The following is a 12,427-nucleotide window of genomic DNA, read 5'->3' as shown; positions in this document are numbered from 1 at the left end:
TATGATGAAAGTAGAAAAACTTGCCAATTTTTTCCTAAGAATTCGCCGGGACAATTAGTTATGTATCTCACTTTCATTCAAATTTCAAATTATTTATTATAATGATGAGCGAACAATTGAAAATTTGCTAACTTGTGATTTAAATTGATAATTCCATTAACAATTATTTCATTAGTAATGTGTTAGTACATTTTAAATTTTACGATGATCTATAAGAAATACGTAGCGTCAGCTATATATTATACTAGCTTATAATCCGTGCAATGCACGGTCGGTTATAATATTTGCTATTTTATCGTATATATTATAACTTAAATTAATATTATTGTGTGTGAATAAAATTATTATAAAATTGGTTAAATAAATTTTTTATTTAACAGATGATAAATTTTTAATAGTTAGTTTCGTCAAACGGCTAATTAAAAATTAGGTCGAACATGTATATTTTACTGAAAATGTTAAAATATGTTTTTCTTCATGTTATAATTTTAGGAGATCTATAAAATTAGATATAAATCAATCAATCAATCTTTTAATATTTCGCTATTGATAACTAATAATATAGTATGTAACATATTAAGTTAAAGAAAACGTGTAAAATCAAATATCGACCCATCATACTAACTTAATGTTTTGGTTTAATTGATAATAAAGACTATATTATAACATGTTATAAATTAAGGAGATTTGTGGGTCGAATACCAACCGGATCACCGAACTCGACTGACTTACCGACTAAGTGAATTTTTCATGTTTTGGATTTAATAGTATATAATATTACTTTTAAAGTGAGTCCATTAGTGTATTTAAAAATAATGTTAATGTAATTTGGTTGAAAAATATCACAGATTATTTATTAAATTATATATAATAATATTACACTTTTATATATGTAGCTCCTATTAATTGTAGATGATCCGTTTTTTAGTTAGAAAATATAAAAAAAGATAGTGTCTTTTAGTTAAAAAGGTAAATACTATGTTTCTCGATGTTATTTTAAATGATGGAGTTTTTTTAGTTGGAAAATATTAAAAAAAATAACATATTTTAATTAAAAAGAATAATTGGTGTATAAATAGACCCGTATTTTGGTCCAAGTATCGACTAACCAAACTTTCAATGTTTCGGCGTTAATAGTATAAAATAAAATAATAATATAGATATATAATATCTTTGTTATATGAATGTTGCATGTGTTATTTTTGGAAAATCGATTTTTTGTTATGATTCTGGAAAAGATAATGTATTTTAGTTAAAAAAAGTAGTTGCTATGTTGTCCAATATTATTTTTGGTTAAATGAGTTTTGTTAGTTAGAATATATAAAAAAAGATAATAAATTTAGTTAAAAAGATAATTGATTATATAAGTAGGCCCATAATTTGACCTACTTATAGATGCGTATATATATTTTTTAAGGTTTAACTTTAGTTTTTAGTTTTTGGTATAGTCAAATAGGTCTTATATTTGTTTTATATTTTGATTTGTTTATATTTTGTTTGAAACCCACTAAATTTGTTTGAAGCCCGCTAATTATAAAAGTCCGTATAAAAGCCCGCATACTGATCGATCAAATTTTTAATGTTTCGGCTTTAATAGTATAGTATTTTTTAAGGTTTGACTTTAGTTTTGGTATAGTCAAATAGGTTTTATATTTGTTTTATGTTTTGATCTTATATTTGTTTTATATTTGATTTGTTTATATTTTGTTTAAAGCCCGCTAACTTTTTTTATAGACCGCTAACTATTAAAGTCAATAAAAAAGCCCGTGTACCGACCGATTAAACTTTTTGTTTGAAGCCCAATAATTTTGTTTGAAGCCCGCTAATTATAAAAGTTCATATAAAAACCCGTGTACCGACCGATCAAACTTTTTATTCGAAGCCTACTAATTTTGTTTGAAACCCGCTAATTATAAAAGTTCATATAAAAGCCCGTGTACCGACCGATCAAACTTTTTGTTTAGAGGCCACTAATTTTGTTTAAAGCCTGCTAATTATAAAAGTCCATATAAAAGCCCGCGTACCGACCGACCAAACTTTTAATCTTTCAGCTTTAATAGTACTAGCTTATAGCCCGTGCAAGGCACCGAGCTTTTTAATTATTTATAAATTTTTTAAATATATTTTAAATGGTGTGAAAAAATTTAATTTATAAATAATAAATTAAAATTTTCAATAAAATAAAATTCGAAATTATGATTTGTTTGTAAGTTAGAATTTTGGTAAATACATCATCACAGCCATTAATGGTTTCAAATAAATTATTTTAATCAAGCAATTCCTTTTCTCGTATGTATCATGCCAAAGTATTAAATTTTATCTATTAAATTATAATATATTTTGAGTGGAATACGTTATGCCAACTCCTATTAGATTATATTAATAAATGTATTTTATATTAAAATTATTATAATGTGATTTAAATATTTTTCAAAAAATTATTATCTGTTCCTCACATAAATCTGGCTTATTAATTTTAAAATTTATTATAAAAAAATTGTGACGGTGAGATTTATATGATTCTACGAATAAAACTGGTAGGAAATATTTATATAGGATTAAAAAAAATCATATACATGTGAAAGACAGAATTTGTTTTGGATTCAGAAAAGGAATTATAAACATGCAAGTGGATATCAGTTGCCTTCTAGAACAGAATTTAATTTTGTTCCAATCTAACGGTGCTTATTTGTTCAATATAAGATCCAACGGATGTTTTGGACCAGAGGATCATGCGACCAAATTATCTCCCTTACGCTTATTATATAATACTAGCTTATAACCCGTGCAAGGCACGGGAGCTTTTTAATTATTTATAAACTTTTTAAATATATTTTAAATGGTGTGAAAAAATTTAATTTATAGATAATAAATTAAAATTGTATGTATCATGCCAATGTATTAAATTCTTTCTATCAAATTTTAAATTATTTTAAGTAGAATATGTGACGCCAACTCCTATTAGATTATATTTATAAATTTATTTTATAATAGAATTATTATAATGTGATTTAAATAATTTTCTAAAATTTTTTATGGCTCGAGATTAAAATTGATAAACACAATTTGTTTTGAATTAAGAAGATGAATCATAAACATGCAATAAGATGGTAGAATTTGCTTTGGATTAAGAAATAGTTTTTGTATTCGTTCCTCACATAAATCGGGCTTATTAATTTTGAAATATATTAGATAAAAATAATTTTGTGACGGTGCGATTTATATGATTCTACAAATAAAATTGGTAGAAATTATTTATTTTGGAATTAAAAAAAATCATAAACACGTGAAATACAGAATTTGTTTTGGATTTAGAAAAGGAATTATAAACATGTAAGTAGATATCAGTTGTCTTATGGAACATAAGTTAATTTTGTTATAATCTAACGGTGCTTATTTGTTCAATATAGGATCCGATGGATAAAAATAATTTTTTGACGGTGTGATTTATACGATTCTATAATTAAAATTTGTAGGAAATATTTATTTTGGATTAAAAAAATCAAAAACACATCAGAATTTGTTTTGGATTCGGAAAAAGAATTATAAACATGCAAGTAGATGTCAGTTTCCTTATAGAACAGAATTTAATTTTATTCTAATCTAACGGTGTTTATTTGTTCAATATACGATCCAACGGATGATAAGCTTTTGGACCATAGGACCATGCGACCAAATTATCTCCCTTACGCTTATTATATATAAGTATATAATAAGTATATAATAGTATAGAAGTATAGATATCTTCTCTCTCTTTTTTTTTTTTAAACCTCTCTCATCTATACTGTTAAATACATGAATCACATACGCACCAATTAAGATAATTTTTTTTTAAAGGGTCTTTTCATTATTCTATACATCATTGAATAAACCATTCATACTTGCGAGTTGACCTGTTTTTCATTTGCTGCATAAATCATACAGGGTTTCACCTTTTGATTTATATCTGGTGATCTCTCCCGTGACCTGTGCAGGTCATCCAAATCCAAAATTATTGGACCTGTTTGAAAGTTAGAGGTTTAGAATAAAATTAAGGGCTTGGGGTGATTTAAAAGTTTGACCATTTCAATCCGCTAATGCTAGTACTTGGTAGTTACCGGATTGAAATAGAGGTTTTGGCTCAAAAAGCCATTTGAGGAGTTTTTTGGGTTAGAAATTTTGATATGTGTCACAAAAAACTAATCAAACAGCTATTTTCTAAATTGTTTTGCAATAAACCGCCATAGTCAAAACATCTATTTCTATTAGCTAGTCAAAACATTTAACTCAATCCACTAACAACTACTCCCTCCGTCCCAGTCAATAGTATACATTGGGGGACAGAGGCGCGGCACGGACTTTAATGCTTCAATATAGTATAGTTCTGTAAATTATTTTTAAGATTTTCCTTTTTTGTATAAAAGTATAACATTTATATTTTTATACAAAAAAATTTTTAAATATAAGTTGTAGAACTATGTTTTATAAAAGTTTTAAAAAGTGTGTCGAACAATGAAAAAGAATCGTATACAATTGATTGGGACAGAGGGAGTAATTTCCAAACATGGCTAATTTAGCCTTTTAGTGTAATGGAAAGCTTAAACCATAAGAGAAATGCAGTGAATCAAGTTATAAACAACTTTTTATAAGTTACGATTTGTTAAGATCGTCATACAAAGATTTTTCTTTTCAATAATTTATTTAGTATATTAAACTCGTCTGTAAAATAACTTCTTTTGTTATTGCATACAATAAATTAAATTAGTAATTCAAAATGTTAACTAATTAACAAGTACCGTGTGCTGAGCACGGACTATATTGCTTGTTTTAAAAAAAATGCGTAAATCAATCTTTAAAACAAAGAGATATATTCCAAAAAGATGTGCTGAGAGAAATATATACCAAGCTGGGCTGAGGAAAAGCAACTGACATGGGCCAACACAACACTTGCAAAAAGATAAAAACATAAACATTAGCCCAACTCAGCGAAATAGCCCACACTAAGAAACATCATCCTACACGGACGGCCAGTGTCAGGATATTATAATATGCTAGCTTTTTAACCCGTGCAAAGCCGGCTGTTTTAAATTATTTTTTTATATTTCATCTTTTTAAATTGAGATTATTTATATTGTACATTAATTTATATTTAAAATCATATTATATTGATATCTATATGTACACATATCCTCACTATGATATTTATTAAAATATAAACCCAAAAATATACACTATTTACAATTTTATTATATAATTAAATTACCACCCACCTAAAATTATTGAAAATTTGATATAAGAAATGAGATTTTTGCCGAATCAGAGTCATTGTCATATAGTTATATATTATATTTATAATTATTCTAATATGTACATATATAATTTTTTTTAAAATAACAATAATTAAATATTCTAAAAATCGGTTAGTTGACTAATTAATCGATAATCAGAAGGATTTTTAATCCGATTTGGTAAAATTCGGTTAAATCGATGATTATTTGGTCAAAACTTGATCAATTAGACGAAAATCAGGTTGAATATTAAATTTTACAAAATTTGTGGGGCAAATTTAAAATTTTAAAAATGATTAGATATATATTATTATATAAAATATTAAATTATTTTCAAATAATGATCATGTTGATATTTATACTGAGTAAGGGCAGATTGGACAAAAATTCGGTTAAAATCGATGGCTAATTGGACAAAAATTAGATTAATTGGTTGAAAATCAGGCCGAATATTAGAATTTACAAAATTTGTGGGGGATAATTTAAAATTTTAAGAATCATTATATATATATTTATTATTTTTACATATATAAAATAAAACTAATTCAGAATAATGATCCTATTATTTTGATTAATCATCGATTTCCGGATTCCCACCTTTTATAACACGGGATATTTATAACATATATGTATTGGAGTTTTAAATATGAAATAATTTAATGTATATTAATGATTAGATATTAGTGTCTAATTCCTTAAAAAAAACATTAATGTCTAATAATGACCTTTATATTAAAAAAAAAAAAATTTTGAGCAAAAGGTAGTATGGTCACTTTGAATTAAATTACTCGAGGTTGTTGTATTAGATAGATTACTTAATCAAGTCACTTTTTCTTATGCCCTGCCCTGATGCTTCACATAATTAACAAATAATTCAATTTTACAAGGATAAAACAATGAAATATTTATCATACTATAAAAATAAAAAAAGAATTATTCACACTAAAAGTTCCATACATCATATACAATATATTAATCATTAATTTTTGAGAAACTCTTGTTACACAAAATCTAATAACAAAAACTCTGTGTAGATTATCATATTATAAAAACAAAAATAAAATTATTCACTCTAGAAATTTTATACATCATGATCTATAGTCCAGCCCTTTATGTTTAATTGCGATGAGTTGCTTGTTTGATTCCTTGAATTGTGCGAGGAAGCAATCCGGCTACACATGAAGAGTCTCCCCCATTCATCACTACATTCATTGATGGCATGTCAACAGCTGCAGAGACTATTAATGATCCAAATGCATCACTGGATGTTTCTTGTAGTCTCAGCAACTCTGATTTGAATTATCACATGAAGCAATTTTATGAACCAAACATTTTATAAAGAGTAGACAATGAAGAGAAACCATCTATATTTTTTTTAAAACTGATCAAACATTATTCATATAATTAACTCTTTTTTAAAAAATAGCTAAGTATAAGAATTTGAATTAAAGATTCTAGAACGGTGCAAACATGTGAAATATACACTTGTTGAGGTTGGGCCTGTTGATGACCCACGAAATAATTGATGCAGGACCTTGACCATACAATGGTGGATTATAGGTCACTTGAGGCCCATGAAAGGAGAAACCTGGGTTTGGAATTTGGTACTCATGTGCCTGATATGGAGGGTTGATGTAACTGTAGTTAAAAAAGGCCTGAAGTTGCTGAAAGCATTCCTGGATACATTTTTCTTTCTCGGTCTTTCAAGCTTGATGTATATGTCTCGATCTTTTTCGAATTCTTGACTAATGTCCTACTTATAATAACAAGGATTCTGTTTAAGTAGTATATCACGTACAAACAAATTCTTGTTATATACACAACAATTTCAATCCAGCCAGACAATTTTGCATATTTACGATACATAATTCAATTATTACAAAATTTTAATAAGAATAGAAGATATATTACCTGTGGGTGATGTTGAAAGAGATCTGGAGCATTTTCTTCATCATTTACTACAATTATTGAAATAAAAAATATTAGAATAATAATACACGCTAATTAATTTTTAGAACAATTTTTTTACGAAACACAAAATAAATTTTCATAAATTGACATATGCAATATGAGAGAAAAATGAAATTGATTTTGGAAACTTACCTTATCAATTGGAATCGAGAGAAAAGTCACGACGATATTAAGACTTTCAAAACTTGTACAAATTTCGGAAAATATTACAAAAATTTGGTAAGTGGGTCGACAAATCATTTTAAAATCGCGATTTCATAAAAACATAACATGTGTTTTATCAAATCATTATACCTAGATGGTAGACTATAGACAGAAGAAACCGGAAAATTCTAGTTTTAGTCGGAAAAGGAAAATATTTTGAAGGGCGCGTTTATGAATTGGGAGAGAGTGATGAACTAATAAGTGGCGGAGTTGGGTATGAAAACCTAAGGTAAACATCGTGCATTATTTATAAGCAAGAGATCATATCTCATGGTCCATATCTTCTGAAGTTTATCATCCAACGGTTGTTAATCACCTAAAATTAGCAAGATTATTCTTTTAACCAAATGGGTCCAAGGGTTGAAATATGGGCTTGGATTATATCCAGGCCCGGTTCTGAGGGTAGTCTGGAGAGGCAACGGTCTAGGGCCCATAATAAGAAGGAGCCCAAAATTTTTAAATTATATAATTATAGTATATTTTTTTTATCAGGCCGGGTAGAAAATATTAAAATTGATCGATAGAAATTAAATTATTAATAATAAAAAAAAGCAATTGAGAGGTATAAGAAGTTTTAGATAGAATAGATTAAAAATGGATACATAAGAAATATTAGAAAAGTAAATCAATCCAACACACCCAATTTTATTTTATCACATTAACTTAGCACGCCTCTAGCTTCTCTTTTTGCCTCCATCGTTCTGGTTTCCACCCGCCATTAAGTGTGAATTACCTTCCAAAAACAAACCGCTGTAATCATTAAATTTCTTAAAACTCTGAAAACTCTGACTATGATAATTATTTCTTTCTATCATTTGTAAGCTTTAGCATCCACGAATTGATGTTATTCAAAGATTTTACACTTGATAATTCAACAGTTTTTTTTTCTCGAAAATCTAATTATTGGCGTCGCTTTATCAAAAGTGGTTGATTGATTGATTATTGTTCTATTGGACAATTTCAACTATTCAAACATCTTCAATCTTGCATCTTGCAATCTGTTGCTTCTTGTCTAAGGTTTTATCATTTCATTACTTAATTTTTGTGTTATTTTATTTAAATGTTTAATTTACTTTTTTATACTATATTTTCTAAAAGCATTTACATGGAAGTGCAAAAGGGAAAAGAGGTAACTTTAGGAAAATTAAATTGAGAAAACCTAGATGGGGCACACTGAGCGTGGGTGGGATTTAGTGGAACAGAGTGGAGTCAAGTATTGGTTCTATAACTTGTCTAGAGCACCTCTTTGGTCATTACGGAGTACGGAGTCTTGGTGAGACTTTAGAGGATCCGAAATGAATTGAGTGAGATCGAGAGTAAATTCCAGAAAAACGACGGTGGAAGATAACATTAGGGGGTGGGTGATGTCATATAAAACTCGGATCTCTTGTTTGTATTTGATCATATAATTTGTTAGCCGTATATATCATATATTTGGACACTATTTCTATCACTGATTCAAATATTTACAATATATTACAAATGATGGAATAGTAAAATAAATTATCATATAAAAAATTGATAATATCATGTCTTTTGATAAAAGGAAGACTTGAGATATCACATCAAACTAGAGTAAAGTCTATGCCCCAAAAGATAAAGGGAAAGGAAAGAGAAGGCCATGAGACCCGAGATACTCGATCACTGTTAACTAATAATGTGGTGACATAAATATAATTTAAGGTCGGACCAGATTTACATAACTTTCAGAAGATTATTATATGAAAATTATTTATGTGTCTTTTTTTAATACACTAGCCTTAAACCTGGGCAAAGCACGGGCGGCTATATAATTTTAAATTTATTATATATAATTTAAATTTTAAAATCATTTTATTAGTGTTTTAGTATTAATGAATTGAAATCTTATTAAGAGCATCCCTAAGAGGGATATGTATAATGGTTGGTTATATTGATTGACTAAATTGATTATATGCTCCAATGGAGTAGAAGACATTAGAACAAATGTATTTATAAGTTATGCATCTATTAATAATTATTATATAATATTAATATATATTAATGATAATTATAAATTATATTTAAAAGAATAATGGTGGGGTTTTTATCTTGTAGTATATCAAACTGTTTAGAGATGTAAGACTATGGGAACTGTAAGACTATGACTCTACGTGTAGCAGAATTTTAGTTATAAAGTGAATCACCAAACCAACATGACCAAACTAAAATTTTGTACGACTACGAATTATACTCATGTTGGGTTATTATACATTACTAGCCTTTAACCCGTGCAAAGCACGGGCGGGAATATAATTCGTAATTTATTAATTATAATTTAAATTTTAACACCATTTCATTAGTATTTTAGTATTAATGAATTGGATTTTAGTTAAATTATATTAACCAACTGATTATATCTTCTAACGGAAATTTAGCTTTCACAATTAATATTATTCAATTAATTTTAAATCAAATTTTTCATATTTCATATATCTTCATATGTTACGTAATGGTTCGTGTTTGTAACGAAATAGAACACGTTAGAGTTAAATTTCGAGTAAAATACGTTATAATTAAAAAGTAGCGTCTCTAATTATTTATATGTATTTTAGACAAAAGATATTAAAAATTATATATTTATAATTACTTATACATTTGTCTATAAGTATTTTTTAATATTAATATATGTTATTAACAGTAGTTTCACCTTTTTCAACTAATTATAAATTATATTTAATAAGATATTAATATACATAAGGAGTGTTTTTAGTATATAAAACTGTTTAATAGATATCTACATGTTGTAGAGTTTTAGTTTTAGAGGAGAGTACCAAACCAAAATTTTGTACGACTACAAATTATACCCATGTTGGCTTTTTATAGTACTAGCCTTTAACCCGTGCGAAGCACGGGCGGGTATAGAATTCATAATTTTTTAATTATAATTTAAATTTTAACATCATTTTATTAGTATTTTAGTATTAATGAATTAGATTTTAACCAGATTATATTTACTAACTGATTGCATTTTTTGGACGACTACGAATTATATCAATATCGGTTTATTATTATATAGTATATAAATAATATATAAATTATATTTAAAAGAATAATGATGGAGTTTTTTATCTTGTATTACATCACAAGTGTTTGTAATTTGAACGGTATAAAACTCTTTAATATAGTAAGAGTAAGAGAAGTTTACATGTGACCCACTTGTAGTTATAAGAGTAAGAGAAGTCTACATGTGACCCACTAGTTATAAAGGAGGTGACCAAACCAAAATTTTGTACGACTACAAATTAAACCTATGTTGGCTTATTATATTATAGTATAGATATTATATCTATAATATTTAATAATAATAAAAATATATTATTTTTAAAATATAATCATTAACATAAATTAAAATATCCTACGGATTTGGCGAATTTTACTCTTGCATCATCAGTTGAGAAACAAAAGCATACAAAAAGACCAAACATGAACAGTTGGCCCAACTAAGCAAGCTCAAATAAAATGAACAGCCGGGCCAAATTAAATAAACAAAAATAGGCTTGTTAGAACTTGATAATTATTTTTCTAGAACTAAACTAAACAAACCAGAGTTTACATGACTAGTTTTCATGGTTTATTGATGTTTAACGTTTTCATAAATTTTTGTCACAAAAAAAATGTTATCATAAATTCCAATATGAACTCATTACTTAATTCTTGAAAATGAAGAGAAAATCAAATTTAATCTCACCGACATTTTTTTTTGTGGATAAGCTTAAGACGATAATTTAATGTGACCAAACTTATTATACAACTACACAACCTACCGAGCACAATTAGCATAATTTGGGTAAAGAGAAGCCTACCCATGTTTATGCTAAAGGAAGAAAATATGGAGGCTCATTAGTCTGATCCTTAGATGGTGCCAAAAGTTAAATAGATTGCGAGCCGAGAGATACGGGCCTTGTTGCCTTAGATGTACCATTTCTTTATACAGTACTAAAGCGAAAGCCCACCAGTTTATAAATGGGACCATTATGATTGTTCTTTCACCATAACAGTAATACTACATATGTGATTACATTTACATCAACTGTCTAATTTTGTAACGAATTGAATTTGATTGTTATTTTATCATGGAAATTTATCCGGTTAGCGGAATTCAAAATTTCGATTTATTTATGCATTAGTGTTCATTTAAATCTTCCGACGAATAACTCGACCATCGACAATCCAAACGTCCCCCGGAAGTGGCACCAATTCTTAGTTGTCCTTGAACAAGTCTACTTGGAACAATGTGGTTGCTGTTATTAATCCAAAATGTAAGAGAGAATATAAATTTCTGTTTGTGGCCAGTAAAGGAGGCTATTCCTTGATCACATAAACTCACAAACATGAACTGTCAGCCTGGAAATTGATGTCAGGCTTCTATTAGTTGGTCCTGCAAGTGAAAGGTGAGTGTGAGTGTGAGGGCATGGTCAGGGGCGGAACCAGGGGGTGGCGAAGGGGGGCTGGAGCCCCGGCTAGAAAAAAAAAAATACCAGTAGAATTTTTTTTTTCCAGCCCTGAATGTTCTCTAAAAATGATATAAAGAAATTTTTTGAGCCCCGGGTAAGTTTCAAAAATCTTTGTATTAATTGATATTTTTTCTTCAATCAAATGTTGTTAAATATTTGAGTCGCGAATATTTTTTGAGCCCCGGGTGATTTGATCTCCTAGTTCCGCCACTGGGCATGGTCATGGAATTTCATGCGTTTCATACTCAAAAACTACTATAGTCTACTATAAGTCAAATAGTGCGTAAATTCTTAGATGTTGTATTAACAAGGGCATATTAGACAAACATGATGGGCCGGACCATTTTCTAGCCATGTCGCTTGTATCGTAGCAATAATTGGTTGTAATAATTGACATGATACGTTGAAAGCAGGCTGGGAAAGGTGAGCTTTTAAAAGTAGCCTGTAAATGTGAACACTTCTGCTCTGCAATTTACAGTTACATATATACACTCACTCAACTCAAGTGCC

Source organism: Daucus carota, chromosome 5 (assembly GCF_001625215.2).
Source record: "Daucus carota subsp. sativus chromosome 5, DH1 v3.0, whole genome shotgun sequence".
Taxonomy (NCBI): domain Eukaryota; kingdom Viridiplantae; phylum Streptophyta; class Magnoliopsida; order Apiales; family Apiaceae; genus Daucus; species Daucus carota.
Note: the sequence above shows the minus strand (reverse complement) of the source record.